Source organism: Vigna unguiculata, chromosome 8 (assembly GCF_037176805.1).
Source record: "Vigna unguiculata cultivar grain cowpea cultivar isolate G323 ecotype 2 chromosome 8, ASM3717680v1, whole genome shotgun sequence".
Taxonomy (NCBI): domain Eukaryota; kingdom Viridiplantae; phylum Streptophyta; class Magnoliopsida; order Fabales; family Fabaceae; genus Vigna; species Vigna unguiculata.
This window is the reverse complement of record NC_140799.1, coordinates 11189117-11214319: the sequence shown is the minus strand read 5'-3', so window position 1 is coordinate 11214319 and position 25203 is coordinate 11189117. Positions and strand designations below refer to the sequence as shown.

General features: G+C 34.5%; 2 pseudogenes; both read right to left on the bottom strand.

Annotated features, from left to right (window-relative positions):
• Window positions 1-17162, bottom strand: part of LOC146884137 (uncharacterized) — a 49670-nt pseudogene extending 32508 nt beyond the window's left edge.
• A 104-nt stretch (window positions 17163-17266) lies between these two features.
• LOC146884136 (uncharacterized) lies at window positions 17267-20679 on the bottom strand (annotated as a pseudogene).
• Between the last annotated feature and the right edge of the window lie 4524 nt (window positions 20680-25203).

The window sequence follows — 25203 nt, the reverse complement described above, 5'->3', positions numbered from 1 at the left end:
ACAATGAACCCAACAGCTCCAGGAGCATACTCAAGAGTTGAGAATAGTGGCACAAAATGAAAACGAGATTACTACAATGAACCCTAACAGGAACCACGAAAACAAGCTGGAGAAGAAAGAGCATGAGCGGAAGAACAACTTACGTGGAGCAGAGAATGAGGCTGAGCTTACTTGAATCTGAATGAGCTCCAAACCCTAGCAGAGCACTGTTTGAGGAGAAAAGAGGAAGGAGTAAGGTGGCTGATTTTGCAAAGTGAGCAGAACATGAGAGGGTTATGCTAGTTTAGGGGTTTTGGGATGCCCTATGGATCAACCTTAGGCCCAACATTTTAGGACAAAATTAAAGTGAGTCTTACAGAAATAATATTTCGGAAAATTTATTTATCCATGCAAAAAATTGTTGGAAATATTATATGGGAAATAACGTATTTATCGTTAAAGAATCCGTGGGAAATATTTCATGGAAAAATACTTATTTATCTATGAAAAAAAATCTGTGGAATATAATCTGTGGGTAATTCAAAATGGTGATTCTTCATATTTGCTTATTCTGAGCTGCACACGGCTCTTTTTAGCATTATTAATTCTAGTTTAGTGGGCGATGAGTCCCTATTTTATTGTATTTTTCATAGTGACTAGCATTTCTCTTGGGCTTTGTTTAGTTTTAATTTTCCCTTTTTAGTTCAGATTTGGTTTTCTTTGTAAAATTCCATTTTTTACGATTTTATGTTAATAAAGTACTTTTAGATATAATTTTAGTTTAATTTTGATTTTGGTTGAATTATAGCTTTGTAGATAATAAAAATTACAAGAAAAAACTTTATTATCCATGAAATATTTCCCATAATATCACGCCGCTCAATGGAACATGTGTTGTTGTTATATGTCTGATGAGGGAGCTCGCGATTTAGATGCACGCCATGGCGAAGGAGAGGCTGACCGCATTGTGAAAGGGGTAAACCTATTGGTGGTGACTTCGTGTAGGGTTCTTCATCATCTTTAAAACACAAAGGGTTCATATATAAAAACTTGAAGGTATTGAGTTGTTTACATTCTATAGAATTATTTCCTTGTTTTGCTTCATCGTAATTGTAAATATCCATACATTTGGTAGACAAAACTTAGGCACAATTAGTAGCTGATGTTGCCTACTGTAATCAATTTAAGTTAACTTTGTACAATGTAAGTTTATTCTATTGTAACTATATTTGTAAGACCCACTTTAATTTTGTCCTAAAATTTAAGGGCCTCTCTTAGTCAGTTGGGCCTAAGGCTGGCCCATAAGGCATCCCAAAACCCCTAAACCAGCCTAACCCTCTCATGTTCTGCCCATTTTGCAAAAATCAGTCATCTTACTCCTCTTTTCCCCTCAAACAGTGCTCTGCTAGGGCTCGAAGCTCATTCAGATTCAAGTAAGCTCAACCTCATTCTCTGCTCCACCTCTTGAGTATGCTCCTAAAGCTGTTGGGTTCGTTGTCGTAGGTGCCTGTGCTTTCCACTAGCATCTATCCAGGTGAGGGAAGCTAGGATTTTTTCATGCTTTTATAAATAATGTGTCTTTTTGTTTCTGTTGGGTGCTCTTGATAATTTGATGTGTTTTTGATGGTGTGAAAATAATCGATGTATTGTTTCTGGATGGAATTTTGGCTTTGCATGCGTGAGAGCAGGTGATATCTGTTATGCTCGCCTAAGCGAGTTGTTTCTCGCCCAAACGGGAAGCTCTCGCCTAAGCGAGGAGCTCTTGCCTAAGCGAGAATGACAATAACTCGCCCCCTTTTTTTTTCGAGCGCTCGCCTGAGCGAAGGCCTCTCGCTTGAGCGAGATGAGCTAGCTTGAGCGAGAACTCGAAGTACTCTCTGTTTTCAATCTCGCTTAAGCGAAAGTTTTTCGCTTGAGCGAGAGACCTTGTTGCCTGAGTGAGAGCTCCTTAGCTTGAGCGAGATTGACAATTGTTAAATGCTTGTATGCTCCCATAATTGATTTGTTTACTCTTTTAAAGCATGAAATACGATGCCAACGTTTTATACAATGTGCTTGTGTTTTCTTAAATTTTATATGTTTGGGATTTTGTGTTTTTATATGTTGAAATCATTAAAAAGCTGTCAGTTTAGCTTAAGCGAGGGATTTTAGCTTAAGCAAGATCAGTCTCGCTTAAGCGAGAATTTCTAGCTTAAGCGAGATCAGTCTAGCTTAAGCGAGAATTTCTAGCTTAAGCGAGATTAGTCTAGCTTAAGCGAAAATTGCTGCAGAATTTTAATTCCTTACTTTAACTTGAACTTGTGGATTGATTCAATTACTTTTAAAAGCATGAATTGGGCGAATGGGTATGAGTAGAATGGTTTAAGGTCTGTGATTGATAAGTTTAACATGACCTTGGCATGTGACTTGTATGAGATGGTTGGTAATCAAAGTGGCATGGTGTCGGTATGAATTACATTTCTATATTCATGAATTGGGAAGGATGATTTGGAATGGATTGAACATGGAGCATGTATGAGGATGGATTATAAAGGTTGGCATGAGATTTATAAGCATGATAAATATTACTGTTTGTTTGAATATGTAAAGTGTGTGGTCAGTACGTAATTCCTTGGAATTTCTAGGTGAGATTTCAGGGTTGTGCTTCAGTGGTCGGGACGTAATTCCATGGCCCTGTTAGTGGGTGTCCATGGTGGTGCCCCATCTATATAATTTGGTAAGGATTCAAGGTAAGGATTGCATCCTGAGACTCTAAAGAGTCAGTTAGTCTCACTTAGAGCGGACTGACTCTTGTGGTGAGAGTAGCAGGAGGCCTGAAACTCATTAAGGGCTAACCTTGTGTGTGGGGGATTGATTCATTGTAACACTTGTAACACATAGCTCGGGGGTGAGCAGCTCGGGGGTGAGCAGAGGTACCCACCACAAGTGCAAGCATCCGTTGAATCCGACCAGGTTATATGTATCCGGATGAGTCGAGTCGAGTCTTAGTGTATTGATTGGAAGGTCATAACATGCTTGGATGATGTATGCATATTGGACTGTGAAAGTATATCTGATTGCATGATAAAATCTTTTTGGCTCTAGCTTACCCTTGCTGGTTTGATTGCCTTGTATGTTGTTCTTCTACCTTTGCGATGATCATCAATTTATTGATGGGAGCAGATGCGAGAGGTACTCGAGGTCAATAGGGAAGAGATGATTCTGCTACACAGTCTACCTAGGCTGGACTTCATGTTTTATTTGGGCTTTTCTTTTGGGCTAAGGCCCGTGTATTGTATTACCCCCAAGGCTTTATTTCGAATATCGGCTATCTCTTACTCCTTTTGGGTTGTAGGCTTTGTAATGAGCTTTAGTATTTCCTTTTAAGTACCTTGGATAACTGTAAGGAGTGACTTTATACTCCGCAACTTGACTTTTTTATATTATTCGGTGTAAGATTTCATTTAATTATGTTATTATTTAAATGGGATGTTACATTAATGGTATCAGAGCAGTTCGTCCTTAGGATGACCTGAGGTTGTGGGTTTGTCATGCCTCGCAGGCGTGAGTAGTCATGTCTTGTCAAGTGTGTTAGTAAAACCAAAAGCTTTAAGAACAGAAAAACGCCTTGATAAAGTAATGAGGGTGCACACTCACGACTAGATTAAGGGTTGTTTTTCCTTTCTTAATTCTACTGGCTACGGAAAGAAGGGTGACATACAAAAGGGTTTGGTTGTTTGTAGATGATGGAGTGTTGCTTCGTATGTTCTAGTTTGTCTTGTTATGCCTCTGTACTATGTGTCTGGTGTATATAGAAATGAGGGAATGCAGATCCAATGTCAACTTGGCCTGCTTTCCTTTATAAGTGTTGGATGAGGTCTCTAAGACAATTTCTTGCCTCAGAGATAGGAAGTTGATGTGTGATGTATACCGTTGAGCAAGGGAAGCTAAGTTTGGGTTAATAGTTTGAGAACAGATGTTGGAGTTTAGCAACGATTGGACTAAGGGAGCTTCAAGGACAAGTTTGGGATCAAATGCCGCAAGTTTTCCAAAATGAGTTGAATCTAAAGGTTAAAACATATGGGAGATATCAGTGCATGCAAGTGTAACAACATTTGAGGAACATCAACCTGGTTCTACATTCCAGCAATACCATAATTTAGAGTTCTACAGATACCTGTGATATTAAGAGAAGTGTCATTAGATATGGTCGTATGGCCATATCTAGTGTTTTCTTGGATTGGTGGAAGAGAAGCAATTGGTAATATCCTGGGTTGTAGAAAATAATGAAATTGCTTGGCATCGAGCAAACTGAGAAAGATAAAGACCATGGGGGTGTAAAAAGACAACAAATCTCTAGTTGGAGGCTAAGATGGAGTAGAGCTTATGGATCAGTCAAGTAAGATGATGTTTCCTAGGTAAAGGAAAAAATAATATGTGGATAAAAAATGAAGTGGCATAAAGGTTTCGTACTAGGTTGGATAGTCAGAAGGAGATGATTTGGTCTTTGGAGTTGATAGAAGGATGTTTCAAGGAAAAGTAATTCACATGAGCAGAATAATTGACCTTGGGCTGAGACCAAGAAACCTAAGTGTTGGATCTTGTAGGAATGGCAAGAACTAGTGGGGGCAAATTACACTAAAGAATGAAAGGAGAAGAAAAGTCTGAAGAAATTGAAATGGTGTATACGATAGTTGGTGTTAGAGTGATTAGCGCGAATGATCAAATTCGAGGATACAAGGTATAAAAGTGGTGCTTGGGATATGGATTTGGTTTGTTCGAGATCGTATACCTCTTGGTGTCACCCATATGGTAAAGGAGTCATGGGTGCCTGCAAGAGGGAGTTGGGGTTGAGATGGTGGTTTGCTACAATTGCGGTCAAGTGAAGTTTACTCGGGTGTGTTTCATGTTTCATGGTGACCAAAGGATTTAAATTCAAAGCCAATTTGAATTGTTTCCTTTGCAAGGTTGGGACATAATCTCAAGGGTGAATTGATTGTTTTCTTAATCTCATTCTTAGGAGATGTGATCCCCAACGAAGTAGTATCCTTTGATTTGAAGAGATAAGTCAGTAGTAGTGTAACAAGTGTGGATCAAGCTGAAAGATGAGGGCTGGGTGTCATGTGAATCAGAGTTATATGACAACGGCAAGCGAAAAATAGACGCAAGGAATCTCAATGGTAGAAGAGTTATAGATTTATTCTGAAGTAAATATTAGAATTTTCGCTTTGGAGTGATGAAGTTCACTTTTGCATTTGGGTTTGAAGTCGAACTTGTGCTAATAGCTTCTAATTGGAGGATTTATGCTGGGATTGTGAAGTAAGAGAAACAAGTGAAAGAGTTGTTGGAGACATAATGGTATAAACTCAGTATAATCACCAAGATGACTACAAGTTTGGTGAATCTTCAAAAAGAAGTTGTGGTGTGTCAAGCCGTTCAAGAAGAGTATTGACTAAGGTTGGAGTGACTAATAAGGAATATGGTTTTAAAAGGATAGATACCTTGTTGAGAAAATGGAACGCTAAGACTATCAAAAGAGGAGTTTAAAGGGGTTCTACAAGTTTTATAGGGGTCTCGAGGAAGGTTTCTCAACGGCAATTGGTTCCTTGTCATGGCGGACACGAAAGGATCATTATTTTGAGTAAACAAACAAGTGACCTTGTGTATGAATCAGAGTAGCGCAACGGAATGGTGGTAGATGATGCTTAGAAATGGTAAGAGGTGCGTGAGAAGAACTATCTTACTCATGACCTAGTGAAGAGATTTCCTTGGTCTAGTTATTCGACTAGGACGAGTGAGTTTCTCAAAGAGGTTGGAAAAAAATAATAAAGCCAAATCGGGCAATCTTAGTTTGAGGTGTATTGTTGAGTTGCTTGGTGCAAAAACATACTAGAGATTTGGAGTCAATGGAAGTTATGGTTTTGTGGTTTAGTGGAATGATGGTTACAAGTTAAGGGATAAAAAAAAATGAGGACAGGATGCCAAAACGATATGGCAATGGAATAAGTTGATAGTTTTAAATTGGAACTGGAATAACTCGGTAGGGAACTTTGTTGCCTTGGTTGAAGCCAACAAAGGAAGTAAGATGTTATGAGTGTCGTTATACGTAAAAGTGGTCAAGAGTGTTGATGGTGGGGCAGTAGGCCAGAACTCAAGAGTGATCAAGTCAGTGGAGTGATGCTTAAAGGAGAGAACAAAGTGATGTGAAGTGATAAATACATGCTTTAGTTTGAGACTTGAAGTCATCTGAGACTTTGATAAAAACCTACAAGAGGTAGTGGAGAGCATATGGTAGACGAGTCGGTATATCAAATGCAAGTTGGTTGGGCAGGTAAGAAGGAGCATCCCAGTTTTAAGGTTGTAGGTTGGAAGTTACTTCGAGAGTAGTGACTAAACCAATCTACACAGTTGAACACATATTGCTTAGCACAGAGGCGAAGTTTCCAGTTAAAATAGGTGTTGGAGTCGTTTTATTAGTCATGTCTAAGTGGTGGTTGTCGGATGAAATGAGGAAAACGTAGTTTTCTTCCCATCTCGTCGGTGAATTTTCGAGGTCGAAAATTTTTGTTGTTGGGGAGAATGTAAGACCCACTTTAATTTTGTCCTAAAATTTAAGGGCCTCTCTTAGTCAGTTGGGCCTAAGGCTGGCCCATAAGGCATCCCAAAACCCCTAAACCAGCCTAACCCTCTCATGTTCTGCCCATTTTGCAAAAATCAGTCATCTTACTCCTCTTTTCCCCTCAAACAGTGTTCTGCTAGGGCTCGAAGCTCATTCGGATTCAAGTAAGCTCAACCTCATTCTCTGCTCCACCTCTTGAGTATGCTCCTAAAGCTGTTGGGTTCGTTGTCGTAGGTGCCTGTGCTTTCCACTAGCATCTATCCAGGTGAGGGAAGCTAGGATTTTTTCATGCTTTTATAAATAATGTGTCTTTTTGTTTCTGTTGGGTGCTCTTGATAATTTGATGTGCTTTTGATGGTGTGAAAATAATCGGTGTATTGTTTCTGGATGGATTTTTAGCTTTGCATGCGTGAGAGCAGGTGAGATCTGTTATGCTCGCCTAAGCGAGTTGTTTCTCGCCCAAACGGAAAGCTCTCGCCTAAGCGAGGAGCTCTTGCCTAAGCGAGAATGACAATAACTCGCCCCCTTTTTTTTCGAGTGCTCGCCTGAGCGAAGGCCTCTCGCTTGAGCGAGATGAGCTAGCTTGAGCGAGAACTCGAAGTACTCTCTGTTTTCAATCTCGCTTAAGCGAAAGTTTTTCGCTTGAGCGAGAGACCTTGTTGCCTGAGCGAGAGCTCCTTAGCTTGAGCGAGATTGACAATTGTTAAATGCTTGTATGCTCCCATAATTGATTTGTTTACTCTTTTAAAGCATGAAATACGATGCCAACGTTTTATACAACGTGCTTGTGTTTTCTTAAATTTTATATGTTTGGGATTTTGTGCTTTTTATATGTTGAAATCATTAAAAAGCTGTCAGTTTAGCTTAAGCGAGGGATTTTAGCTTAAGCAAGATCAGTCTCGCTTAAGCGAGAATTTCTAGCTTAAGCGAGATCAGTCTAGCTTAAGCGAGAATTTCTAGCTTAAGCGAGAGCAGTCTAGCTTAAGCGAGATCTGTCTAGCTTAAGCGAAAATTGCTGCAGAATTTTAATTCCTTACTTTAACTTGAACTTGTGGATTGATTCAATTACTTTTAAAAGCATGAATTGGGCGAATGGGTATGAGTAGAATGGTTTAAGGTCTGTGATTGATAAGTTTAACATGACCTTGGCATGTGACTTGTTTGAGATGGTTGGTAATCAAAGTGGCATGGTGTCGGTATGCATTACATTTCTATATTCATGAATTGGGAAGGATGATTTGGAATGGATTCAACATGGAGCATGTATGAGGATGGATTATAAAGGTTGGCATGAGATTTATAAGCATGATAAATATTACTGTTTGTTTGAATATGTATAGTGTGTGGTCAGTACGTAATTCCTTGGAATTTCTAGGTGAGATTTCAGGGTTGTGCTTCAGTGGTCGGGACGTAATTCCATGGCCCTGTTAGTGGGTGTCCATGGTGGTGCCCCATCTATATAATTTGGTAAGGATTCAAGGTAAGGATTGCATCTTGAGACTCTAAAGAGTCAGTTAGTCTCACTTAGAGCGGACTGACTCTTGTGGTGAGAGTAGCAGGAGGCCTGAAACTCATTAAGGGCTAACCTTTTGTGTGGGGGATTGATTCATTGTAACACTTGTAACACATAGCTCGGGGGTGAGCAGAGGTACCCACCACAAGTGCAAGCATCCGCTGAATCCGACCAGGTTATATGTATCCGGATGAGTCGAGTCGAGTCTTAGTGTATTGATTGGAAGGTCATAACATGCTTGGATGATGTATGCATATTGGACTGTGAAAGTATATCTGATTGCATGATAAAATCTTTTTGGCTCTAGCTTACCCTTGCTGGTTTGATTGCCTTGTATGTTGTTCTTCTACCTTTGCGATGATCATCAATTTATTGATGGGAGCAGATGTGAGAGGTACTCGAGGTCAATAGGGAAGAGATGATTCTGCTACACAGTCTACCTAGGCTGGACTTCATGTTTTATTTGGGCTTTTCTTTAGGGCTAAGGCCCGTGTATTGTATTACCCCCAAGGCTTTATTTCGAATATCGGCTATCTCTTACTCCTTTTGGGTTGTAGGCTTTGTAATGAGCTTTAGTATTTCCTTTTAAGTACCTTGGATAACTGTAAGGAGTGACTTTATACTCTGCGACTTGGCTTTTTTATATTATCCGGTGTAAGATTTCATTTAATTATGTTATTATTTAAATGGGATGTTACAATATTCTAATTGGAGAACTGCACTTATGTTTCATTTGTATTTAATTACTTACACTAACAATTAACATTAGCATTTATGTTTAGCGTTTGGTGATATAGGACTTGTTTGGGTTAAGACTTTGGGATTATGAAGGAAATAATGGAATGTAAATAGGTATGTCCTGAATCTAAGGAGTTAGAACCCAAAATCTCTTCTCCATATGTACTACTTTCAAATATATATGCTGCATTAGGACTATGGGATGAAGCTAGATATTTGCGGACAACAAGGATACAAAAAGATATCCAAAAATTGTCTTTCTGTGGTTGAATAGTAGTGGAACAAAAGACAAACTTATTTGTTGGGGGTGATATGTCACATCTTAGTTGTGATGAAATTTCACTAGCGTTAAAGCACCTAACAACACTAATTAAAGACAATAAATTCCAAGATGGTGGAATTTCCTAGGTTAGTTAAATGTATTTTAATTTCTATGTGATTGGGCGTCAAGTTTAATCAAACAAATTTCATCACTCTAAGGTTGTTTTAAGGATTTGATTCTTCCAAAATCATTTATATGTTGGCGTTGAGGAGTTTAATCAATTAATCTTGTCACATGAAGATTGTTTGTGCTATTTCTTTTCAACTTTACCCTTGATATGTGGGCATCTAATGCTTTATTACATAATGGGTTATTATCTCCTTTGGGCTATTTCTTAGTGGATAAAAGTGGATAACTAATGGCTATTTGTTATTACAAAGTTTGACTATAGAACAAAGTAACGAGCATGGCTACTATGTATATTACTTTCAATAACATTTAAAAAATGTTGCTAAAGCCTAAAAAAAATGTTACTATTTGCAAAGGTAACATTTATACACATGTTATATATAATGCATGTTAGCAAAATGTTTTAGTAACATTTTTACATATTATTAGTATCATTTCTAAAAATGTTACCGATTAGCATTTTTATTAACATCTGACAAATGTTGCAAATTTAATTTTTTTGTAACATTTGAAAAATGTTACCGATACATTTTCTAACATTAAATGAAAATGTTATCTATATATTTTGTAACATTTAAATGAATGTTACCAATTATCTTATTTTACAACAATTAAGAAAGTTTATGAATTATCTTTTTGTAACATTTTAAATTTGTTACTAATTTATCTATCTAGAAATAAGGATAATACATTTTTTTTTAAATTGAAACAATCCTATGACAATATTTAGGTAAAATTCAATTTAGGTTTCTTATTGACATTATGCATTATAGCTCCTAACGTGAATTGTGCGAGAGAAAAGGCTTCATAATAGCCAAAAGGAGATATAGCCTAAAGGAGAAATGCAAGCACAAAAATATTCTAATTCTTTCATTTGAATACAACCATGGTTTCTGAATACTGTATCCACTCAAATCAAATATTGACTTTGTATAAATTGTCCCATAAAATGCTCCATAAAATGCTACAAACAAGTACCTAATTGCATTAGCATCATGACTTGCTAGGCATCAACAATAAAGTTTGTGACAATAAGAAAAAAAAGTCTATAACAATAAGAAAATATGTTCTCAACCAAATGCAAATACAAGCAATGTATACAACCATGACAAAGTCCTTATTTTTTCCCACTTTTCTTGAGCTTAACACCACTAAAATTTCCGTTTTGTGGCGTCTTTGCTTTCAACTCATTCAATGTTTGTAAAAAAAAAATAATTAAGAATAAATAGGCTTATATCATCTTGAAAATCAAATTGAATGTATTGTATTAAATTATTATTGAAAGAAAAACAATGCTTTAACCTTCAGAACTAATTCAATTGGATAACTTTCTTCAAGGCTTGGATCCACTAATTTGTGAATACCTTTTAAAGGATTACCCTGTGAATTCAACACATAAACTAAAATCAACACAAAAATTTGTCTATTTAAATATTCATGACTTAACCCCTAACACACATCAAGCAATATATTCAATCTCAATCTCAACAGGAAAATACACTAAAAACTGAACAATACAAGAAGGGAAAATGATTAAATATATATGAATCATGTCTTGAAGTATGAACAATACATGCAAAGGAAAATTATTAACTAAGAAATGAATAAACGAATAATAAGGGAAGGGGAAAACATGCAGAAACAAGTATTACTATCATATATAAAGAAACAAATAAAAAATTACCATATTGGGAGACATAGTAGGAGGATGCTCGGGCATATTTAAATCTTTTAAAACTTTGACCTTCTTTGCTTTAGATTCTTTTGATTTACTATAAAATTTATAAAATGATAATTAACATCAATTTTAAAAATTCATTAACAAACTAAAAACACAACTAATTGATGTTAGATGTGATGAAGTTACCTTTCAACATGCTTCCTTTGAGCTTTTTCCTCCTTCCGCCTTTTCTTCCTATGAGAGTTAATTTTGTCCTAAATTTGAAGAGAAAAAATGATACAAATTTACAAGGATGCATATATTTACAATAAGCAAACAAACAATGACCTAAAATGATGTTGAATAAAACTATACCTTCATATCTCTTTCATTTATATTTGGATTCCACATGCTAGAAAATTCTGGAATTGCTATGTTGGAAAGCATGTTTGCAGCTGAGCCAAAAATGTTTTAAAACCAGTAAACATTTCAGTTTTGATGGCTTCCACTTGTTCTTATAATTTTACTTGCATCTCCTCTTGCATCTCTACTCTAGCATTCCTTTTTACTTCATCTATTATTTTCTGGATTTCAATTGTAGACTTAGTCCCCCATAAATCTGTAGGTGCAACCCCTTTTCCATATGTGCGTACAAAGCTAGGTCTCTCTTTACTTAAGTCTTGGGAAAATAAATCATCCTAAGTTGTGCTTTCCTCTGCTTCAGGGTGTAAAGTAATGGCCTCCTCAAGCTCTGACTGAAAATCAAAGCACATCTACTTAATTTAAAAGAATTATAAGTGTCAAACAAAATTAAGTATAAATGATAGAGATGTTCATACAACAATTCTACTTGTTCCATCTTTTGTCTTATTTCCATCCTTTGGCTTATGTGTCAAAAGGAACATTTCTACACGGGATGGCTCTTTAGCATCAACATTCTTCATCCTCTATTAAAAGTAAAATATGTAAGATTAGTTCAACCACTCTTCCTACAAAAGCACAAGAAAAATTGTCCTTAACTAGTCTTCTTACCTCTTCTTCATGAATTTCTGCAAAAGTTTTTGATCCAGTGGTATGGACAAATGTATACTTTGCTCTACTAATTTTATTCTTCTCACTACGTTCCTCTAAAATAAAAACACCACATTAACAAAGGAAAAATTTAATCACAAAGTAAGAAAGTAACCTGGCCAAAAGGTAGAAAAAAAGATCAAATTTGTACAATTCAACATCTAATTAATATGAGAATTAACATCCAATACCAACAAACAAAAAAAATAGCACCTCTATCGCATAACGAGGAAATAACATAACTAAAAATAAACTATAAATTACTATTACTTTAGCCATGTTAGATTTCCAAAACTTAAGAAGTATTTTCCACTGTTCAAGTGGAATAATGGAGGGTCGATTCCTTAAATTGTACTCCTCCTTCATGTTTGGCTTAAAGAACTTCTTTTTCAAGCAACATTTGTGAGTCCTCCAACTTGAACCAATACTTTGCAAGACCCACTTTTTACCACGTTCTTCTATATCAAACTTTGACTACACCAAAACATATTTGAATTAACATTAATATCAATTTAGAAAAAACTTGTGTGTTCAAAATAAAACCATAAAGTCACTCCAAATGGAAATAAACAATATTCAAAAAGTACAAAGTCCAAAGTCCAAACCTTGTTTTGACTATCCCACAAAGTCACAAAAATTGATTTCGTCTAATTAACATTTCAATATCAAAACAAGTTTTATTATTCATGTGAATGGCAAATTAATTTTCAGAAAACTCTACAAAATGTTTTGATAGCTTTTTTGTTCCATACCACTTAAAGTGATGAAAAACATATTCTATGATTGCATCTTAAACCTTCACTATAACATCCCAAAGGAATATTACTAATTTTTAATAAATAAATTCCAAAATAAAATAAATACCGCATTTAATATAAAACCATTTCCCAAAAACGCGGGAAATTTAAAACTTTAATACAATGTAATAAAAACAGGAGTCCATAATTAATAATCTGAAGTAATAATCAAATGGCTCCCAAAAGGATTACAAAACTATCTCAAAACCAAAATGATAAATATATCTACAAAATCCCATGCTATCCCTCGCTCCGAGTCTATGCTTCTCCTGTCCCACCTGTCACATCATCTGCTCTCGGATAACGAGCTATCCAATCATCGCCACACACACACAGAAAGGGTGAGCTATGCACAATATATAAAACAGATACATTAAATAATTATGTCACCCATCCCAAAATAACATAACTAAAATTTCATGCTTTTCAAATTACCCAACTATGACCTCATAGTCCTCCATGAGTCATATACATGAACTAGGTCTTGGGATTTCCCTGTGCTCCCACGAAACTAACTCGTTCGTGGTCCAACCCTATGAGCCTATCCCGCTCATAGTCCTGCCCTACAGACTCCTCGCCTGTAGTAAACGATCCAAGCCTCATAACTTGGACCCCGGCACGCACGCAATCACCATACTATGGACTCCTCGCCTAATAGTAGTCGACGGGAACATATCAGTTCCTTGCCCATCGTGCGCCCAACATATGCAATCACCATACTAAGGACTCCTCGCCCATTAGTAGCCGACAACAACTCAATCAGTTCCATGCCCATCATGTGTCCAACCACCAAGCACATCCCAGACCCCTATTGGACTTAGTCCTTCAAGCCCAAACACCACACCACATGCCTATACTTCCTATACTTAGGATAAAGCAGCCAAATCACACACACAAGCTCACACAAACATGGAATTTCGCATAAACTCGTTTAAGCTAGGGACTCTTGCGCAAGCTAAGGTCTCAGCCTCGCTTAGGCTAGTTCACCTCGTTTGGGCGAGCTTAAGACAGTCACGTTAACTTGCTTAGGCAAGATTCTCTCGCCTGGGCGAGTCACACCTTCGCTCAAAACAACACACAGACCTCGCCTAGACGAGTATTCGACAAAACCATCACCACTGCACTTCGAGAACTCGCTTAGGCGAGCCACTCTCGCCTAGGCGAGAGTGTTAGTTGCTCAAAACTCAAAACCTCTCGCTTGGGTGAGATATCACGCTCAAAACTCTCAGGTTTCCTCGCGACCTCGCTAAGGCGAGTGCCTCTCGCCTGGGCGAGTGCCTCTCGCCTGGGCGAGTGCCTCTCGCCTGGGCGAGAGACCATGTCGCTCAACCCTTGTCCTGGTCGCCTAGGCGAGAACCACGAACCAGAACCCAAAGTGATACTCTGCAACTCTCGCTTAAGCGAGGTGGACCCGCTTGGGCGAGCCTTGTAGGGTCTCAAGTCTGTTCACGCACTTAATTCACCCCAACTTTGCCCAATTCACACAATAAAACATACCAATATAGAATTTGATCATTACCCAACATAAAACAATGGCTAGCACACCTCAAACATGTTACTTCATCTATTCATATTACCCCAATTCGAAATTGAGTCATCTTTACCAAATTCCATACCAAACCCTCATTATACCCAATATAAGCACATAAGACTTTGCACCCAAATGTCCAACCAACCAATTTGCATTCACAGTACATAGGATACGAAAATGTACATCATCCATAATTCATGTGAGAAAACCAATAAATCCAGAATCATAGCACACACATCAATGAATTCACATGCACAAAGACAACTCCCCTAACCTGGAATTTTGGTAGCAAATTAGTAGCCTTTGAGGGTTCTTCTCCAATTTCCCAATCTGCCAAATTCTTCCTCTCAAGTCTTCTCCTAATAGCACCCAATTCTCTCCTCACCCACTCAGAATTCGTATTCTTCTCACAAGCAAATTGACAGCAGTGCCAAAACCCCCTTTTTTCTTCAAAATAACCTTTTATATGGGTCTCATTTAGGGGTTTAAATGTTAAAACGAAATTAGGCTTTATGGTGGGTTTAATTTTTATTAAAGGATCATTATATCATGGTTTCTAGCTCCCTCCTTGGCTGCCCCTTCTAGGTTTTCTGTTGCCCTCTCATATTCCCTCCAAAACTACACTAAAAAAAATAAAGTTCCAATTTCATTCTTAACCAAGTTTGAACCCATGACCACTTAGTCACCATTCAAGTGCATAACCAATTCAACCAATCATGTTTCATGATACTCTTCAATCAAGATAACCTTACAATACCAATTCCATTCTCATACATATTATCAAAAATCATTAATAAAACAATCAACACATAATTGACATACATAGGACTCGAACCCAAGTTCTCTCACACAATCAAATTACTCTCAACCATTTGAGCTAGCACTTTTCCACATCACATCAAACAATAATTAATGTCATAAAGGCGCTTTCTACCCGCATTTATTAATTAATTAATTAATTTTCACGGGTCTTACATTCACCATAGGTTTGGAGTTTGAACAGAACAAGTGTTGTTACCTTTGAACAGAACATAATAGAGTGTTGAGCAGAAACATCTCTTAATTAATTTGTTAACAACAGTTTAAAGGATCAAGTTTATCCATTGTGATGGAGTTAGAAGCATGAACATGCAAAATAATGATTGAAATATTTATGAATTCCTATAATAATGAACTAGTCGAAAGGAGATATAAATAGAAAATTATGACAGTGAAGACGTAACAGTGGAGAAATATTGGTGGTTTTGTTTTAGCAGTTCTAGACCAATAAGAGAAAAGTAGTGTGAGTGTTTTGATCAAGGCTGATGAAATACGATTTACAGGTGTGTTATGTTTTGGTTAAGAGAGGAAACGAAGAAAATGGGCATGAAATGCATACCAGTGCATGTGGGATTACAACAGAAGCACATGAAAATAAGTAGTCAGTGGATGTGTTTTTTCCTACAGGTTTAGGATGATGGGAGAGGTTATGAATTTGCATTCTATGATGGTTGAAATTTAATTTTTTATCAGATTCAATAGGCATTATATTATTCCTTGCAATAATTTATATGAAGATTTTGTAGTTAAAATTACTTCTTTTTTCAAAATCACAGTATCTATCTCTTTCCAGACAAGCACTATATAGTGTTGTTATTAAATCATGGTGCATTTGAATAAATGGAACTAAGTAATATATTGTGTCATTAAGTCCACCCAATTAATCAAATCAAAGAATATGAACATTGATTACCACCGAATTGCTCACTTTCTATAGCTCTCAAGCATCTTCAAACTTTTTTTCCCTTTTTTTTCCTTTTTTTCTTAGAATATTCAAACTCCTAATATTCAAATAATCACTATTGCTGCAGCAGGAGATCAATACCTCAGTTTTTATTATCTACTTACAAGTGTTAAATACCTCAGTAGGACAAGAGGTAACATGCTGGGGCTATATTAAAACAGGGTTAAATAATCATATCCAGAAACTTACAAGTGTAAGTTTATATCACATTAGGGTAAGAATATTCCAAACAAGTGACATCCAACTTCAATAAATCAATAATGGATACCCAACCTCGCCACACTACAACTTTTCTCCACTATTAGGTAATGATTACACTTAATCCTTCCAACACTACTATAATTTCCTTTTGAGATTCTGGATTTGGATTATTATATCTCTCTCTTATACACTACTCCAAAGTCTCCCTTCACACTTGTTTTTGTCTAAAGCACAAAAAAATTACAAAGACAGGAGTGATGCGAGTTGTATAACTCTTAACACTAATATATTGACATTTAATGTTCAATCTTGGTCCAAAATCAATTCAGAAATAAATAGAAAGCATATATCAATGATAAGAAAAAAAAATGATACCTTGACTGTTTGCCACATATCCTCCCAATTATCTTTCAACTCTCTCCAAGTTGTGTATGTCAAAAGAGCAATGTGTGCATTCCTAGCTAATGTTCCTAAATAAGAGCTCAAGGCAGCCATATATTGACCAATAGGTTGGCCAAGAATATTTAGTCTAACTTGAATGCGATCTTCATGACTTAAACCATGAGTCTTAAAACACTTTGTTGGACCTCTTTTCTTCTTGATAACAAGACCTGTTTTAATAAATGACAAAAGAATAATCTTGTTTTTGTATTTTTTTTTCTAAAGAATATATATTAACAAGTACTTTACACTTACTATCATCATTAATAAAATAGGGTGCCAAGGGTGTTAGGCAAGGACTTGATGTTGTCTCCTCTAGCTCATTAAGAATTTCAGTCATTAATCCACTTAGTCATGAAGCCTTACGCTTCTTGGTGTATATTTGAACTTCTTGATCATGATAGGTATCTTCCATTGAGCTGGCAGCCCATGAAACTTTACCTATTGCCCTTATTGTAACACTATAAAAAAAAATAAAAGCATAAGCAATTTAAATAGTGAACTCAATCATCAAGTGACTCTTGTCTAGGTTCTTCTCTTGTTTCTTCATCATCTGTTAAACTTGCATCAATGGTTGTTCCAGGTACATCGTCCCTAAACCAAATATTTTCATCTTCATTAACCGTAAATTGATCAAACATTGGACTTCTTAATTGATCATCCAAGAGCTTTTCTACATCTTCATTCTCTAGATCACCATATATATCAAACAAATCTCTAGGGGTGGTGTTAGTAACAACATACCAATCATCATTTGGGTCTTTTGTATAATACACTTGCTTTACTTGAGATGCAAATACAAAAGAATCATTTTCATAGATCAACCTTCGAAAATTTATGAATACCAATCCAAAACCATCTTGTTTAATTTGAAACCAATTACATTTGAACAACACAATTTTGAAATGTCCATAGTAATCCAATTCAATTATATCTTTCAAAACTCCATAGTAGGTAACATTTTCTACCAATGGATTTTCATCTTTCTTGCTTCTAAACTTGACTGTAGATGAAACAACCATAACCTCTGAATTTTGTGTTTTTCTTTCACAACTTTCAATGACAAACTTGTAGCCATTTATTGCGTATGCAGAAAATATTCTCGCAATTGTATTTGGCCCTTTAGACAACCATTTAATATCTTCACTAACATCTAAATTCCTTGCTCGATCTTCAAACCATTCATGAAAAGTAAGACATTGATCTTTAGCCTTATTCCATTTTCTTAAACCTTGACGATTGTGACTGAAAACAAATTCTTCATGTTGCCTACATAAAAAAAAATGAATATGCTATACATGTTAAGTAAACTATAATAAAGTGTAGTAATAATATGTATTCTTGAGTATGCATATCTTCTTACTTGAGAAATGGTTTGATAGCTTCATAATTGAATAACACATATCGATGAGCTTGCTCCCATGTAAGAGGATCCAAACTTGTCATGACTCCATCTCTTATAGGACCATCTAAACTCCTTGCTGGTTTATTGAATTTTGTTTGGATATCGTCATCTAAGTACCTTGAACAAAATGTCAAACATTCATCTGTTATATACCCTTCTGCAATAGAACCCTCTGGATAACGTCTATTACGCACATAGTTCTTTAACTTAAAAAGAAACCTATAAGCATAAAAGTATAAAACTTAAGTACAAATTAAGAAGAATCCTACAAAAGCACAAAACTATAAATCAAATTACCTCTCAATTGGATACATCCAACGGTAATGCACGGGTCTTGAATTCTAGCTTCATATGCTAAATGTATTGATAGATGAACCATTATAATAAAAAAAGATGGAGGGAAAATTATTTCTAATTCGCAAAGAATCAATGCAATTTCAACATCCAAACATTAAAATAATTCAACATTGATAACTTTGGAGCATAAAATCTTGAAGAATGAGCTTAACTTAATTAAAACTCTTGCGACTTCTTTTGGTAAAACTCTTCGTACTACTATTTTAAGTAAGTCTTGCATCAGAATATGAAAATCATGACTTTTAAGCCCTAGAAGTTTTTGCTGCTCAAGTTGAACACAATTAGAAATATTAAACCCATAATTTTCTGGAAGTTTCACTCCTTTCAAGATGCCTCAAAAGATATCCTTTTCTTTTGATGAAAGAGTAAATCGTGCAAGTGGTAACAAATACTTATTTGGTTCTATTTCTATTGGGTGAATGTCCTGCCTTATACCCATCTTTACCAAGTCAAGGCGAGCTTTGATATGATCCTTTGATTTCTCATCTATATTCAATAGTGTTCCAATTACATTTTCACAAATGTTCTTTTCAATGTGCATTACATCGAGATTGTGACAATGCAAATTAGTATCCCAATATGGCAAATCAAATAATATACTTTTTTTTGTCCATGGATCAACATTATTTCTTTTCCTCTTTTGAGGATTTCCAAATAAATTCTCTCTTTCGCCAATTTTTTCCAATATAGTAGAGCCTAATAATGGAACCGGAGCAACTCTAAATTCTTCATAGCCATCAAAACACTTCTTATTTTTCCACTATTTGTGATTGGAGTCCAAAAATCTACGATGACCCATGTAGCACATCTTTTTACTTTTCGGCAAGTACTTGGACCATGTATCATAGTTACACATAAGGCACACCAACTTTCCACTAGTACGCCAACCTGATAGCATAGCATAGACAAGGAAATCACTTACAGTCGAAAGTAATGCAGCTCAAACATTAAAAGATTGCTTACTAGAGGCATCATAGGTTTCAAATCCTTTCTCCCATAACTCCTTTAGCTCATCAACTAGAGGTTTTAAATAGACATCTATGCTACTTTTAGGGTAAGAAGGACCTGGAATAAGTAAAGATAACATCAAATAAGGTTGCTTCATGCAGGCCCATAGAGGTAGGTTGTATGACATTAGAACAACCGGCCAAATACTATATTTGCTACTCATTGTCTTATATGGATTAAATCCATCACTTGCTAACCCAAGCTTCACGTTTCGTGGATCCAATGCAAAATCAGGATGTAGTGAATCAAAAGTTTTCCAAGCAAGTGAATCTGCAGGATGTCTTAATTTTCCATCATTAGTATGACCCTTCTCATGCCATTTCATTGAATCAACAATTTTTGAAGACATATATAACTTCTTGATCCTTGGTTTAAGAGGAAAATACCTCAACACTTTGGCTGGAACCGAAGGAGAAACTACCTTGCAAGAAACTTTCTTCTTAATATTTAGACATCTCTCTTTATATCTAGAAACGCCACACTTGGGGCATGTTTCTTCATTCTCATGCTCTTTCCAAAATAGGATACAGTCATTAAGACAAGCATGGATTTTTTCATAACTACAACCTAACTCTTTGATTAAGTATTTGCAATCTTGGAATGTTATCGACAAAGAAGAGTTTTCAGGAAGCAATTCTTTAAGCAATAGTAGTAACACACTAAAGGATACATCGCTCCACCCATAAAGGTTCTTAATATGGATTAAACGAACAATGATTGATAGTTTTGAGATATCATGTATGCTTCTTGACGAGCATCACGTACTAAATTGTAAATCCTCAGCATTTCTACATCAAACTCTTGATCTTCATCCAAGAAGTCATCAAAATCACACTCAGGCATCATGAAAGTATCGTCTAAAAGTTCATCCAAATTATCATGCATATTAGCCTTTCCTTTATCCACTTTTAAAGATCCACCTTCCCCATGAAAAATCCATTTATCATATCTTTTATCAAATCCATCACAAATTAAGTATTCATACACTTCTGCTTGGTTACTCCAACAACAATTATTACAATTCTTGCACGGACATAAAATTTGATCACCTTGTGCTGCATTACTAAATGCAAAGTCGAGAAACTTGTTTAAACCATCTAAGTACTTGCTAGAAGATCTTGGTTGACACATGCAACTCTTGTCCATGACTCTGGTTTTCTCGTTAATTTTCCTTGATAATTGTTTCAGCTACTATTAAGATAGTTGATGTAAAAGACATAATTGAATTAGATAATTGTTTCAACTTTGTGATCCAAAAATATATCACTCAAAATATCAATATAAGAAAGAATTAGTACTATCTTCAACTTAAAACAAACATAAGAAAATCAATTTATAAATTTTATTCTTTATATATTATTCAATTTTTTTATTTGATTTAATATGACACTTAAACTTACATCTAAATTTTGAACAAAATATAATAAACAAAGAAGAAAAAAATCATTGACAATTTTTGGGCATCATAAAACAGTCTTCTTATATGATTGTAGAATAACAAATATAAATTTCTTTTAGGTAGGGAACAAGACCTTAGCTAAGTAATTTGTTTTAAAGTAATTGAACTTCTATAATAGAAGCACACTCAATTAGAAGCTGAAAAAAAAATGTACTTATCCCAAATAATAAACACTATTTTTCTTCTCTTTGGAGAGGGCACGAAACTCAACACAGATCCATATTTTATGAGTAACATCATGAAACCGTAGGACCACAATTATACGATTTCCGAGTTGCTCTCCACTTTTAAAACGAGTCAGAAAAATAATGTTTATGATATTTGAACTTTATGTTATACAAACATAACCAAATTGAATACTTCAAAGCAATGATGGTTGACCATTTTGTGTGCAAGTACAGCAAGGCATGGCTGCAATCAAAATCAAACAAATTTCAATATTTGTTATGTTGACATCTCAACTGTTCATCATGGCTCTCTCCCACATAGTAACGTTGGAAGTAACAAATGTAACGTTGATAGACGAAGCATGTGACATGAAGGAAAACACTCTTTGCCACCACACACGTATGCACTAACCTATGTATGTGGAGACAACTTTTCTCAAATTTTTCACCATCAACTAATTAAACATGTAGTTCAATTTTTTATAAAAAAGTTTATATACATTATTTTCGTAAGACTGCAACTAATTAAATTTTTCTTTTACTGTAAAAATCAATCAATTTATATAAGCTTTTAACGTTAAAATTATATGAATCTAATTTACTTATAAAAGAATCTAATTATAGTGTAATGATAGACTAAAAAAACTTATTTATTTTTTACACAGTATTGTAAGAGAATTATATTCGCAAATTGCTATATTAATTGCTTGTGTTTACATTAACTTTCTAAAATGTCATATTACTCTAAGGTGTCCTAAAATTATTATTAAATATCAGTTTTATAGTTTCTTTTGTTAACTATTATAATTTCTTTAAATATATGTCTGTTAAACTCATTAAAAATCGTTTATTACTAGTATCTAAAATTATTTATAATATAACTTCTTGTGGCTAAGAGAAACTAACGAATAAAGATTATATGGTATCTAAGTCAGCCAAAAGTTAAGACTACAGAAAGAATATAAAGAAAAACTGAGCTTCTCAACAAATAGTAAGACCATGTTTGAAAAAAGTATCAGCCACACTCTGTTTTTGTATCATTATATATATATATATATATATATATATATATATATATATATATATATATATATATATATATATATATATATATATATATATATATATATATATATATATATATATATATATATATATATATATATTAAAGACTTAGAAAATATTTTGACACAATAGTCATGTGTGATCCTGACGATGAGAAATCTTTTTTAGAAAGAATATGGACCAAGTAAAACTATATTTATACAGAAAAAAATATTAGAGCAAAAAAGTTGGTGATTATAATAGAAAGCACGAGCAAGAGTATGAAGGTGGTAGAGAGAATCTTAAGAACACATACAAACAAAATGAATCTTCCAAAAGAATATACAACACAAAATAAAATCGATATATCACATAGTGACTTATCAGTTTAGCTTTCTAGGATATGCATAGGTAAGTCTTGAAAAATCATGCATCTATCAGCAAAGTTGCTGATAAATTTTTTACAGAACTAACTACATAAGAAAAATAACTTTTCAATCTGAAACAGAGTTCCTGTTGTGTGAGTGGAAAATAAAATAAAACTCACTTAAAATAAATTAAGAACTAAAGTTGAGTGTTTTTTATTAGTATGTGGATATGAAAAACTTTATATAACTAGAAAGGACCACTGAAGACAGAGTTAAGAACTCATATTGAGTTTTTATGACAGAGATAGAGATACTCTTGCACTAACTAAAATATTACTTAATTTGTGATGAGTATGGGACCCAATTACCCTTCTGATTAGTGAAGAGGTAATAGTATGAAATGTAACACAAAGCTCTGTCCAATAATTATTTTTTCCTTGCAATGGATATATGGTCTACTTTTTCAGATTTGGCTCAGTAAAGTCATATCAATAATTAGTGAAAAAATAATGGCCAATATTTTAACACACATGCATACATGATATTTACCATGGATTTTCTCAATGATAATATATATTATTTATAGAGTTAAGAATCTAATCCTGTTTTTCCTTGTCTGATTCTTTCCTAAAGGGTGGGAATTTTCCTAAAGAAAGAGGAAGTACAACAAGAATAAAGATGAGTGTGGAGGCCCAAAGGTTGGACAATAAAAGTGACATTTATGGCTTCACTTTGAAGAAGCAATTCAGGTGCCATAAGCGTTAATCCCAAGCTATATAAATACACATAAGTTTGAGAATGGTTGATGAATGATTATTCTGGGATCTTCCATGACCGTAAATTAGAAAAATAAGTATATATTAAGCATGATATTTTTGGAAATATAAATTGGTTATAATCTTAAACTTAAACTTAAGCATGAACTATGTACAGTGGTTAGTGGTTGGATTTGACCCTACCCACTTTGAGTATGTATGTATTTATTGATGGCATGTGTTAGTGGATAAAATTTCCTTTTAGGTACAAAAAAAAATGGCTTTTGTCCTCTGCCTTTAACCCACCTAATAACGACAGGACTATGCAAATGGTTTATCATTTTTTTTCCTACATGTAATTCTTGGTTTATGGCTACTCATGCATCTATTACAATCAATAATAACATTCATAATTCAGATAGCATAAAATATCACGAATATTTCCAAGAAGAATTAATCATGAAGATTCTATAATCACCAAACTTGACTCAAATGTTGTCCAAGTTTAAATGCCACGAAGCAATCAAATCCAAAAAACGAACACATAAACACCGTGAATTGCAATAAATTTTGACAAAAAATAATTAGTTAAATCATACACGTTACTAGTCACAACATCATAAAGATTGAAGAACCAAATAGATTCTTATCAACTTGATGAAAGATCAAGAGATTCTCTGAAAAAATATTCAAGGTAAACCAAGTTTATGCAGAAATTTTTCCTGTCAATGCCATAGAACATCAATAAGGAAAACAAGAGAAAGAGAATGAGAAAAATGATGATATCCATGAAATGCTTATGAGTCTATGAAGAGAAGATTATGTATAAACAAAACCGCAACTCTAATGGGTGAAACTAAAACGTAAACACTGTATTTTTTTTGTTGTAAATTTCTAAACATAAAGAGAGATCCCATTCCTTCATTTCAGCCTATATATATTGATATGATTGAAGATCAGAAAGGTTAGATACATAGGAAAAACATAACAGTAATAAAAGTATAGCACTCAAAATTAGAGGAAAATTTTCAACAATTGAATTGATTAATCTTCTTCACTAATGTCTGTATCACGCGGTTACATTATCAGTTTCTGATTCAGTCCCTCAGGTGATTATTACTTATACAGATCAGCCACAGAACAGAAACCAAATTATACAAAGTTTCTTATTGAAGTACAACTATATTACAATAATCGATTTAACATTCCATTCAAACTGAGATTAAACTAGCAGACAAAACACACAGAGGTTTATTTTTCACCCACCCATAATATCTTTAATAACGCAAAGAATACCTCCCTTCTTTGTGATGCCTTCACCGATTTGTCCTAATGTGAAATTAAAACCAATTATTCAGTAATTTATTAGTAATAAAGAGATATATTAAAGTTAAAAGGAAGAAATACGAGAGAAGAAGCATTAGAATCTTTAAAACTGAAAGAAACGTGTCGAAAGAAAATGTTTACACACAAACCTGAAGATGGCAATGGCTGCAAGATGAGTCAACGAAGACAAAATCACGTCTCGTAGAATTTGGAAGAAGAAGGAAAACGTTGACAGATTCAGGAGTTTGAAGTGAAAAAGAACGTTGGAGAAGTTGGGAAACAGAAACATGTGAGGTTCGATTGCGATGTATACCCTTAATCTGAAATAATTTTTAATGTTTGTTTTTAAATTAATTATAATATTATTTTAAATTTAAGTTGAGAAACAGAGATATGCGAATTCCATATCCTAAATCTTAAATTAATTTTTAATTTTGTTTTTAAATCAATTATAATATTACTTTAATTTATTTTAAAATAAATTAAAATATTACTTTAAAATATTAAATTTTAAATTAATATTAACTATTTCAATGTTATAATAAAATTAG